Below are 12282 nucleotides of genomic sequence, written 5' to 3'. Positions count from 1 at the left end.
CCTCGCACTTCGCGGATTCAATGTGTTTCCTCATAAAGTATTTCATTACAGACTCAAGCAGCTGCTGTCATAAAATATAGTCTTGGGTGTAGGATCCATGAAAACCAAATGAAAAGAAGCTCTGTGAGCAGATGGAGATGAGAACAGCCCATTAGACTAAGGCCAGCCCCATTGCTACGGGGCCTGGGCAATGACTGAGGCACCTGCTTTTTGTCACAGGTAAGGGGAAGTGTTTGGAAACTTCTCTAGCTAATTCTAGAATTTGATGTCATTCCTCAGTTTCCTCTTTTAATTTTATGCTGTTTCTTAGAAGCAGATTCCTAAAATCTCAGACCTGGAAGAAAGTAGTCATCAGGTCAGTGGTTCTCCTAATACAACCTCTGGGGCCCCAGTGTTTGCCTCATATGGGAGCTTGTTAGATTGTCTCAGACTGTCCATTGTCCCGTTCCCCCCTCCCCATGAAGGTGAAGATCTGGAGGTGGGTTCTGTCATCCATACTGTCTTAGTCAGGGATTCTATTGCTGTGACGAAACACCATGACCACACAGCAATTTGGGGAGGAAAGGGTTTATTTGGCTTACACTTAGCATTGTTATTCATCACGGAAGGAAGTCAGGACAGGAACTCAAACAGAGCAGGAACTGCAGGCAGGAGCTGATGCAGAGGCCATGGAGGGGAGCTGTTTATTGACTTACTATGTGTGGCTTTCTCAACCCACCTTCTTATAGAACCTAGGACCATCAGCCCAGGAATAGCACACCTCCCCCATTGATCACTAATTAAGAAAACTCCTTACAGCTGCATCTCAAGGAGGCATTTCCTTAGCAGAGGCTCCTTCCTCTGATGACTCCAGCTTGTGTCAAGTCAACACACAAAACTACCTAGTACAACTGAACCCTTGTCAGCTTGACACACAAACACATCACAATTAAGCCGCAGCCCTTCCTTTCTTATTCATCCCCCACGATCTTAAATGGTGTTAAAAGCACCACAATCTTTACAAATCAAACACATTAAAATTTCAGTTCCTTTAAAATAGTCACTCTTTAAAAAAATCAGAAGTCTTTTTAAAGTTCAAGTTTCTCAACTGCACTTCAAGAGGGAAGAATGGGGCACATCCAGTCAAAGCAAAGCAAAACAAAATCCCAACCATCCAATGTCTGGGATCCACTCATGATCTCCTGGGCTCCTCCAGAGGAGGGTCACTTCCCCAGCTCCGCCCTCTGCAGCGCACATGGCTTGTCTTCTAAGCTCCAGCTGGCTCCAGAGCACTGCTGCTACTGTTCTTGGTGGTCACCCATGTCACTGGCATCTACAAAATGCCGGGGTCTTCTGCTGCAGCTGGGCTGCACTTTCATCAATAGCCTCTCCTAGGCTCTCCTCATGGTGACAAACCTTCTTTGCATGCCCCCTTCAGTCCTGGGCCTTCAACTGCCACTGAGGCTGCAACTTCACCAACGGCCTCTCCTGGCTCTCACTGTACCAAGCTTCAGCTGCTGTCCATGACCCCTTCATGCCTTCAAAACCAGGACCACCTGGGTGATTCTTACACATTACCAAGTTCAGCTGCCAGCACGAGGTACAACCTTGGCCGTCTCTGGAACACAGCTTCCGTGTGCTGACTCAGGAAACACCCCCCAGGAGACTTTACCTCAGTGATGCTGGTCTCTTCCTAATCACTGCTAATTTGTCAGTGTCAGCTGACCAGCATCAGTTGTCCCAGTGACACAAATGTTTCACTTCAGTTATTATAGCATCATGTTAATCACAGCTGATTCTTCAGCCCCAGCTAACCAGAACCACAGGATCTTAATTCAAAATAACAAATGGACCGGGCGTTGGTGGTGCACACATTTAGTCCCAGCACTCAGGAGGCAGAGGCAGGTGGATCTCTGTGAGTTCAAGGCCAGCCTGGTCTACAGAGTGAGTTCCAGGACAGCCTCCAAAACAAAAGAGAAACCCTGTCTGGAAAAAAACAAAAAAACAAAACAAAACAAACAAAAAAAAAGGCCCTGATAGTCTTTTAGACTTCACTCTGAAACTTCACAAGCCAGGCCTTCATCTTCTGCACTGTTCTTAACATTCTTGTCTTCCACAAAACATTTCACTGAGGTCTCAACACTCAATGGCTTTTCTAGCCCAAAGTTCCAAAGTCCTTCCATAATCCTCCCAAAAAATATGGTCAGGTCTGTCAGAGCAATACCCCACTCCTGGTACCAATTTGTCTTAGTTAGGATTTCTGTTGCTGTGATGAAACACCATGACCAAACAGCAAGTTGGGGGAAAAAGGATTTATTTGACTTACACTTCAGCATTGCTATTCATCACTGAAGGAAGTCATGACGGGAACCCAAACAGGGCAGGAACCTGGAGGCAGGAGTTAATGCAGAGACCACAGAAGAGTTTACTAGCTTGCTTCCCATAACTTGCTTGGCCCACCTTCTTATAGAACCTGGAACAACCGGAGATAACACCACCTACCATGGGCTGGGCCCTTCCCCATTGATCACTAATGAAGAAAACGCCTGACAGCTGGATCTCAAGGGGGCATTTCCTCAGCCGAGTCTCCTTCTTCTGATGACTCTAGTTTTTGTCAAGTTGACACAAAAAAACCACCCAACACACACATTTTAACAGACCTCCAAGTACTTATTGGAAAACTAACAATCTACACTGGCTTTCAAATTCCATACAGAGGCCACGTAGGCAGAGGCTCATGTTCTGTGTTACACAGATGAACAGCTAGAGATTCCATGTATGAAGTCAGTTCCCATGTTCCTCTCCCCTGCCCCTACACTCTATCTGCTCACTCCTGTGTTGTCTCCCACACGGAAGAGTTCTGCTGCCAGCTTTCCACCCAGTGTCTGAGGATGCCCATGAACCAGTGCCCCTCACCACAGGGGTCAGCGCAAGTGTCCTTTCTGACATGCAGCTTCAAAAGCTGTCTTCTCTGAAGACACAGGATTGCCAAAGGCCAAAACCCAGCCCACTCACCAACCCACAATGCTTCCTTCCTTAGATCAGGACTTCCTGACTGAGCAAGCTCTGTATCTTTCTCCCACCAAGACGAGAAACAGCATAGTCAGGGGCATGTCCAACTGGTTAGGGTGAGTTAGTGAGGTTTTCTTTTTCAGGTCCTGTGTAAACATAAAGGGGGGACATATAATAAGACAGAGAAACGGCAACATGATACTTAATACCAGCATTCCTGGGAGGGTTTTGAAAACAATAAAGGAATATTTATTATGCACCAACTCTGGGCATGAGTAATTGGATGCTTACTGAGTTACTACAATTTGCCTTTTCCCTCTAGGTTCTGTGGCCAGTGAGTCACGGGTCAAGCTCAGACACACTTCCCATCCTTGTGCTATCAAAGCCCTGCTTCTCACTGCACCTCTCTCCACATCGCCCTGAAGACAGGCCACGCCATGGGTTAGCTCTCTCTGTCGGCATATAGAGCTTTACTGAAGGCAGGGGGCCTGACTGGTCAGCAAAGAGGCAAAGTCATGAGCCAGAAAGGAAGTTGAGGGTAGGACTTAAACTCCAGAGGATTGGAGAAGTTTTGGAATGTGGATATGACAAGAGTAAAACCCTGCCCAGCTGCTGAACCAAGGATCACAGGCCGGAGGAGGCATTCTGTATGACCAGGAGTTTTGCTACAGACGGCATGGACCCTTAAGAGGCAGGGACAGCGGATGCCACGGAATCCAGTCAAGGGAGCTGTAACAGCAAGATCCCGGCTAGACCAGACCCAAGCCTAGCGTATCTGCCTGAGAAGCCCAGGGAAGCCAGAGAGCCTGCTGAAGACAGAGCGACAACTGGTTGTCATCAGGTAGCTGAAGGGGAGATGGTCAGAAAAGGATTGTTCCTGGAGTGAGGGTGTTAGACCGGTGTCACCGGGAGACGGAAGTTGGTTAGAAACAATAGTCCTAGGTACAGTGCTAACTGAACCCAGGCTCTGTGTTACCTGCTTAGCCTAAGATTTTCTACTTTATCTCTTGTCATGATTGTTTTCTGGCACTTGGTGCGCCCGAAGTCCTTTCGTAGCCTTGTTTAACTTATTCCTGCTTTGTTTAGTCTGCTTTACCGCCCTCTGAAGAACAAACACGGAAACTACATGACAGGAGTAACTTTGCGGCTTGCCAGGGAGGGGCCAGTGGACAACACGGAACTGAACTGGGCTTAGAGCTCAGAACTTCCCCGCCCAAAGCTATTACTCCTAAAAGTGTCTCGGTGGGTGCTCTGATGGGCTAGAGACAGGCTATCAGAGCACCGTTAGGCAGACTGCCAGGGAATCTCAAGGTAGAGAAAGGGACACCATGAGTGAGCGGACTGCTCTCAGTATCGACTAGAGAGAAAACTAGAGGCATCAAGGGACCATGTTGTTGTGTGTTATCAAGATATTCCTGAGGAGTGTTAGGTGTTCGGGTGAGTGGACAAGAATGTGTCCTGAGGTTGGAAATGGCTGCCCCATACGGCTGATAGAGACTTCTACTTCTTAATTCAACAGGTATCCATGGAGCACCAGCCACGCTAGCCCATAGGCGCTGGAAGGTGAGCTCACAGCCATTGCAACACTGAGCAAAGGGTGCTGAGTGTCTCAGCTCCCAATAGCCTGTGGGTCTTTCGGGTCCTGGCGCCAGCGTCAGTTCTTGACCTTTGGCCCCTGAATAAGTTGGTCAATAAATGTTGCTATTGATCAGGTTTCACCAGGAGGAGAAAAACAGCCCATGGGGCATCAGTTCTCACCCTGTGGGCAAAGACCATCAGAAGACACAGATGTTCACATTACAATTCGTGACACTAGCAAAGTTACAGTTATGAAGTAGCAATGAAAATAATTGTATGGCTAGGGGTCACCAGAACGTGGGGAACTGCATTGAAGGGTCACAGCATTAGGAAGGCTGAGAACCGCTGTCCTGGGAGGAGCCCCTTCCACCCTGCGTAGGTGGGTTTGTTCTCCAGCCCTCTGGAAATAGCCTTCAGATGAGATTGTACTTTCCCTGCCTTTGTTACTGAAACTCTCCATCTCAGGGCTGCTTCTGGGAGACTCCTTGTACTGTTTTTCATAGGTTAAATGATCCAAGCTGTAGATAAATACTGGGAGCAGGGAGGAGTGGGCTGGCAATTTCAGAAAACCAAGGAAAGATTTTTCAAAGACATGCTCTTACCTAGTCCTAGGTAATGATGCAGAATGTTTTAATGTCTGAGTTAGCTGTTAGGCTCAGCTTGGTTTTGATTTGGGTCTTTCTTGTCCCTCGTGAAGATGGTCTATTCTGGTTCCAACCCCTCCTCCTTAGGGCATGGGGGTTTCTCATTAAATTCCAGCAGGAAGCAGCAGTTCTTTAGTTATGTCTGCCTTGAGCTGCCTTTGTAACATTCAATCTGACTTTGTTCAGCATGAAGCGGGAATACGAATGTTCATCTAGCCCAGGTCAGGATCAAACCGCCACTATCAATGCCATGGTCACTTCAGCTTCTCTTACCCAAAGGGATGCCTGCCATGCACAATGCTGTCAGCCATTTCATGTGAAGTACCTCATGCGATCCTCACAGTCCTTCTAGGACACAGAAGCCTGCAGCACTCTTAATTTATACAGGAAGAATTACTGGGAAATGTATAATCTTCCTAAAGCCATACATTTAGGTAGACATTTGGACCCAGTATTCAGACTCCAGACCTGAACTCTTCAGCCCGTGGCATCGCTGTTGGGGAAACAGATCTATCCTGATTCTCAATGACCACCGAGCTTTCTCTTTTTCCCTTTATGTGTTCTGCCTTCCATATGCATGGCTGGATTCCCCTCTAGTTGATATTTCTCTGAATATCAGATAAGTATGGAGGCATCTCTTCCAGGCATCGACTCGGGATGTTTTTTTCTAGGAAAATTGCTTGCATCTTTCTTATGTCTACATAGATGTCTGGAGTACCACTTCCAACATGGCTGATACCTGGCTCTTTGGGTATCAAATAGCACGTGGCGGTCAAGACTGTTTCTGAGTGTGGCTTGTGGAATGAGCTCTATCTGTGCAGTTTCCCAGGGCATGGGGGAGGAAAACTTGATGCTTGGGAAATGCTGGTGGCTGGCTTGGTATCTTGGGAATGTACTCAGAGAACCAGGGGATGTTTTTCCAGCTTCTCCTTCTCCTCCCCATTCCTGGGATGGTACTTTGGACACCTTGCCACTATTCCCAGGCACAAAAGGAAAATTTGCAGCCAGTGTTTTCAGTATTCTTAGTGAGGTGTTTGCTTTGCAGAGCTGTCTTCAGTATTAGTATGTTCCTGATTCAACACTGTAATTTCATGCTATCTGCTCTACACTTTTCAATTCTGCCAGGGAGCTATTATCACTGAAGAAACTGACACCCAGAGAAGTGAAGACACGCCCCCCAGGATTGAACAGATGGGAATAATGAAACCAGGATCTAGATACAAGGTTCAGATTCTCACTATGTTGCATAGACTATGACATCCTGGGTGGGTCTACTCTTGCTTTTCTTGGGTTGGACTGGGTCCTGTGCACACTTCTGGGTGCCTGGCCCAGACCACATTGTTTGGCCTCTTTGTACATGTGAACTGCCACAGTGATCACAACAAAGAACCAGCCCTCACAGGCCATTTCAAGGCCAAGTCAAATGGAAGTTAAGAAATATAGTTCCAACTCACCAGGCAAGTATTCAGCTCTGACCACTTGCTGGCACATAATATTAGAGGCGATGGTGACCTAGGTCCAGATGACACTAGGGATTGCAGATCAGTGAGCTACCAGTGTGGACTTAGCTGCCCCAAGCCAAGGGACTGGACTCCAAGTGTCAATACTTAGAGAAGTGAAGGAGAAAATAATTCTAATATGGGACATGTTTAGAGAGACTTTGAAAGGCAGACGGAGGACGGTGAAGCACTCCCAAGTAATCAGGCCATGAGAACAGCCTGACTGCAGGCCTGAGGTGGGAATTCTGTGTGCACCAGGTGAGTCTGCCTATCTCTGGGCTCTTTTACATGTAGCAATAGGTACATGTCTTAGTCTCTATTACAAAATAACTACAGCCGAGGCAGCTCATAATTAACAAGTTTATTTCTCATAGTTCTAGAGGTTAGGAACCCAGACCATCTGATGAGTCTCTTTCTGGCTCCTTCTTACTGTGTCCTCACCTTGTGGAAGGGGTGAAGGTCTCTTTAGTGCCTCTTTATCCTGTTTATGGCAGCACCACCTCCAGCACCTAATGACCTCCCAAAGTCCCCACCCTGAAATACCATCATCTTAGGGGTTAGGATTTCAGCATATGAATCCAAGGCTGCAGAGGTGGAGGTGGCGGCAAAGACATTCAGAGCATAGAACCAGCTATTCTAGTTTCCTTTCTACTGCTGTGATAAAACGCAATGGCCAAAACAACCCGGGGAGGGAAGGGTTTGTTTCAGCTTACAGCTTCCCTTCATGGATGACAAAGGGAAGACAAGGCAGGAACCTCAGGAGGAACTGAAGCAGAGGCCACGGAGAAACACTGCTTACGAGCTTGCTTCTGTGTTTGCTCAGCTCGATTTCTTATCCTCATCCTATCTCATTCCCTTCCTTTATCCCTCATCCAGGACCACCTGCGTCATTGCTCCAACAGGCTGGGCCCTCTCACATCCAGCTTTAATCAGGAAAATGCCCTACAGACTTGCCTATGGGCCATCTGACGGGGCTTCCTCTTCCCTGATGACGCCATCTTGTGGCAAGTTGATTAGAAACAAAAAACAAAACTACCAAGAAGGTTTTCTTGTTTGTTTGTTTGTTTTTGGTTTTTGTTTCGTTTTCTCTGTGTGTAGTCCTGGCTGTACTGGAACTCACTTGGTAAACCAGGCTGGCCTTGAATTCACAGAGATCCACCTGCCTCTGCCTCCCAAGGCATGTGCCACCACCTGGCTCCAAGAAGGTTTTCAAGCCACAAGGAAGACACCAGCATATATTCTCCAGGAGATGGAAAGCTTGGAGAATGGGATGAATTTTGCAGGGATGCCCTAGATGGCCTGGGTAAGGTCACCAGTGAGTGAGGAGGGTGTTGTGACAATCTAGGTAAAATGGTCCAATCCAGGGTACACCCTGATGGGATAGAGAGGGGATGTGGGGTACTAGAGACATTAAGGACGGACAATGGACAGGTGTGAGTAGAAAGGAGATGGAAAGAATGTCCTCCAACAACAGTGTAATTACCCCGTCCCCCATTCCGCACGTACACACAGCGCCCACACACTTGGAGGGAGCCTGGTACAGGGGTCCGAAGCTTCTCTCCGTGAGCCCTTGACCTTTGCTCTGATTCAGGGCGCCTGCATCTTCCGCTTGCATCGGTTCGGATTATTTTTCATCCAATGACTGTCATAGTCATAACTACAATAGTCATAGTAGCAATGATGTGGTTCTGAATGGACCGAGAATCTCCCTTCTGAGAATGCTAATATGTTCCGGGTGGGGCTAGAAGAGGTCCTGGTGGAAACAGGATCAAATCCAACTGGCTACGAAGCAGCTGTTGGTCATTCAAAAAGGACCTCTCAGAGAGGGGCATGTATCTGGGGCATGAATTTGCTCCCAGATAAAAACATCTGGACCTCTAAAAAAAAAAAAAAAAAAAAACCAAGGCTGGCTTCAGCCATCTAATGTGTCTGCTGGGTTCGTGTTGACTGGTGCTGGAGATGGGTGATTTGCAAGGTCAGCCGTTCCTCTCCCCTCTGGGAAACCTCTCTAGGTTTCCAGAGAACATTCAACTCCATTTCTGCCTCAGGCTGTCTTGTTGTTGGCCATATAATTAGCCTTTAGTAAAACACACATTCTATCACTGAGTTTTATGAACTAGAAAGCCTGTTTGAATTCATCCTCTCATTTAATCTTTCCGTCTACAGAAGCTGGTTATTATCATCATTCCCTCCCTATAGCTGTGCATGGAGCAGTTAGTGTTAAACACAGAAAATAAAGTCTGCATGCACCTGGCACTGGGCACCAAACTAGATACTCTAGGGTCAAACTCCTGACCCCTCCAGCTGCACTCAAACTTAGAATTTCTTTCTCAAACTATTCACTTTGTGTCTTCCACACTACCACTGCCCTGCCTGCCTGCCTGCCTGCCTGCCTGCCTGTCTGTCTGTCTGTCTCTGTGTCTCCCATCTGTCTATCATCTATCTAGCCTCTATGTTTTCGTGTGTGTGTGTGTGTGTGTGTGTGTGTGTGTGTGTGTGTGTGTGTGTGTGTGTGTGTTCTTTTTACAATGCTGGGGTGGAACCTAGGACCCCCTGCAGGTTAGGCAAGCTCTCTCTGGACCACTGACCTACCAGGCCTCAGCTCATTGCTGTCTTAATTTTGAACTGAGCAAACAATTATTTTTTATGGTTTTATGAGACAGGGTTTCTCTGTATTGTTTTGGAGGTGGTCGGTCCATCCTGGCCTCCAACTCACAGAGATCCGCCTGCCTCTGCCTCCCAAGTGCTGGGATTAAAGGTATGCGCCACCACAGCCCGGCTCTGAGCAAACAATTAAATTTGAACAGTTAGCACGTGAATGTTCCAAGTATTTATTTCTCTTCCCAAACACATGGGGGACATCTATTAAAATCTAGACTGTACAATGTCAATTGGTTATGATTAAAGACTGTCTGATCAATAAATACATAGACGTTGGAAGGTCCTAACTTTTTCCTACCCTTTGCTGTCTACCCCTCACAATATTGGTCTCTACCTTCATCCTTAAAAGCCTTGCAAACACTATTTCTGTAACATTCAGAGTCTATTTAAATTACTTTGCAGTTTTTAAATAATGTCCAGTACTTGAAAAGAACATTGATGTGCTCGTTATGAAAACAACTGAAGCTGGACAGGAAATAATTACAGTCTTCACTTCCATGCCAGTGTCATGGTAACGGGCCCTCATTGTAGATGCTTTAGACAGGTACAGAAAAGATTCAAGGCGGTAAGTTCCTTACAGCTGATAATGTCACCATCAGTCCTGATGCCCCAGAGGCTCTCTCCATTGACTGTGCAAGGCTGCCCCCTTGTGGTAGAATTTGATATTTTCTGGTCTTTTCCAGAAGGATACTTCATTCTTTTAATCCTAAATGAGCACTAGGTGCTGGGGATACCAGGAAGAGAAAAACAAAATTGTTCTTTCGTGGCTTATGTTCTGAGACGAGGAAGGTATGGAAATCAAATGTGCACAACGACAACACATCAGAACACAAGGTAACTTCAGGTGGCATAAAATGCTATAAAAATAAGTAAACTTATGAATACAGGTGAATGGGAATGAGATCTACTTATCCAGGTGATCTGAGGTTACAGGAGGGACTTTTTAGCCCAGTGCTGAGTGACGAGCATCAGGGAAACCTGAGGTTGGGAGTCCCTAATCCCCTGGGTAAAAGGAAGGGACCTCAGGTGACGTAAAAGCAGAGACCCAAAGGAGAATCTAAAGGTGACATAGGTAAGGGTGAGGTCAGGCTGAGACTTCTAGAACATATCCATGAACAGTGGGAAACAGTGGAAGAATATAAGAAAAGGGATTGACCTACTTGGAAATGTCCCCCGAGGATGCGTGTTTATGTCAGGACGTAAATTCAAGAAGAAGGTGCTAAGACCCACGCTAACAGAGCCCCAGACACCAGAGGGGGATTCACACTGCTGCTGTAGCCACATTTTTAGGGTCAGCTGAGGAATAATAAAAAGAGCAGCCCTCGTGAATCAGAGGCGCTCTGGGCGGCACTCAGACCTAGGTATATGCAAAATATCTCAGTGATTTTGGGGCAGCAGTAGAGTTGAGAAATGTCATGGGCCGGGAAACCTTGGTCCTGGCTGAGGGTAGTCGGTGAGTACCTGCCAGGGTAAGGGCTCCAGTCTGCTGGGAGCTCTGAGGCAGTGATTTGGACTGTGACCATCATTCCTACAGCTGTGAAGGAAGCGGGAAGAGAACGCAGAGCCACGGATATTGAGAGCGTGCTGGGTAAGTCTGGGCTGGGCTTGAGAAGTGGCGTACACGGTTATGTGATTGTATTGAAAGAATGGGGGTACAGAAGAGGAGTGGGTGAGGGGGGAGTCGGGGAGGAAAGGCCTGCAAAGCTTGGTTGCTTGGCAGTTTGAGATGCTGGCATGTGCACCCTGTGTCACTCATACAGTGCGGTGTCTCTTAGACACCTCTTCTCTTCCAGACACTTCCAATTAAAGCAAACGAACCACAACTCGAGGTCAAGTGTGGGGCTGTGACTCCTTGGCAGCTGCCTTTCCCGGCACATACTTCACAGGCATTGGGCTCCCCATGGAGGAGATTCAGAGTTTCTAATGGATGCAGATGACAGCAAACCAAGTCGCTGGTCCTAAGCAAGCAGTTATAGGCTAAAAGGACAAGAGATCGGAAGGTGTGAGGACCCCGTGTGTGTTGTCCGGAGACCAATCAGATGGCAGAAGAATGCAAGGCGCGTTAGCTCTAAACTGTATTTGGCCAGTGGGATCTGAATATGGAATCAGACTCTTCATGGAGCAAAAACTAGAAGGACACAGATGCTCTCGTATTATATATCTATACATAGTGGCTATAGAGATACATATATATGGATGTTTATATGACCAAACTGGTCAATGTTTCCTGAAATAGACCCATGATACCAAAGAATGTGAACTGCCAGTTTAAATTTCTTTTGTTCTTTCTTCTCTCTCTCTCTCTCTCTCTCTCTCTCTCTCTCTCTCTCTCTCTCTCTCTCTCTCTCTCTCTCTCTCTTTCTCAGACAGGGTCTCTCTTTGTACCCCTGGCTGTCCTGGAACTCACTCTTAGACTGTCCTTCTGGTCTCAAACTCAGAGAGATCTGCCTCTGCCTTCGTCGTTGGCTTCCCAAGTGCTGGGGATTAAAGGCTGGTGCCATCAGGCCCTGAAGTAGGCTTAAACCTCAGTAGGCCGAGCTTGACCACAGTGGGGAGTGCTGAGGAGGCAGCCTCTTGTTGGGGGAAGGGTGGCAAATGACACTTGCTGTTCTTCAGTAAGGGGAATGCTGGAGAACGACTGGCTTGATTACCCCACACAGGCTCCATGCCCAAATAGAACATTCCTGATGAGGATGCTGGGGTCCAAACTGGCGGCCCCTGCAAGAGCAGCAAGCACCCTTCACCGCCGAGCTATCTCTCTTCTCAGCCCGTTGAGGTAGAAAGTTTTAACGTGAGTTCTGTCTTTCTCCAGATTCTAAACAGTGTTGCTAGAGCTAAAATAACAATGATACAACATAAGCGCAGCCAAAGAGCCGCAGAACCAGACTGGTAGTACTGGGGTCTTACAC

The 12282-nt window shown here is 47.2% G+C and overlaps 1 long non-coding RNA gene across 1 annotated transcript; it reads left to right on the top strand.

Moving 5' to 3' along the window:
- Positions 1–3362: 3362 nt before the first annotated feature.
- LOC110343471 lies at positions 3363–11627 on the top strand. The gene is made up of 5 exons (XR_002385754.2): positions 3363–3832; positions 4511–4554; positions 10057–10207; positions 10908–10961; positions 11149–11627. It is a non-coding gene; the product is annotated as an uncharacterized LOC110343471 (long non-coding RNA).
- Positions 11628–12282: the final 655 nt, after the last annotated feature.

This window comes from Mesocricetus auratus, unplaced genomic scaffold (genome assembly GCF_017639785.1).
Source record: "Mesocricetus auratus isolate SY011 unplaced genomic scaffold, BCM_Maur_2.0 Super-Scaffold_100004, whole genome shotgun sequence".
Classification (NCBI taxonomy): Eukaryota; Metazoa; Chordata; class Mammalia; order Rodentia; family Cricetidae; genus Mesocricetus; species Mesocricetus auratus.
This window is presented reverse-complemented; position numbering and strand designations above follow the sequence as displayed.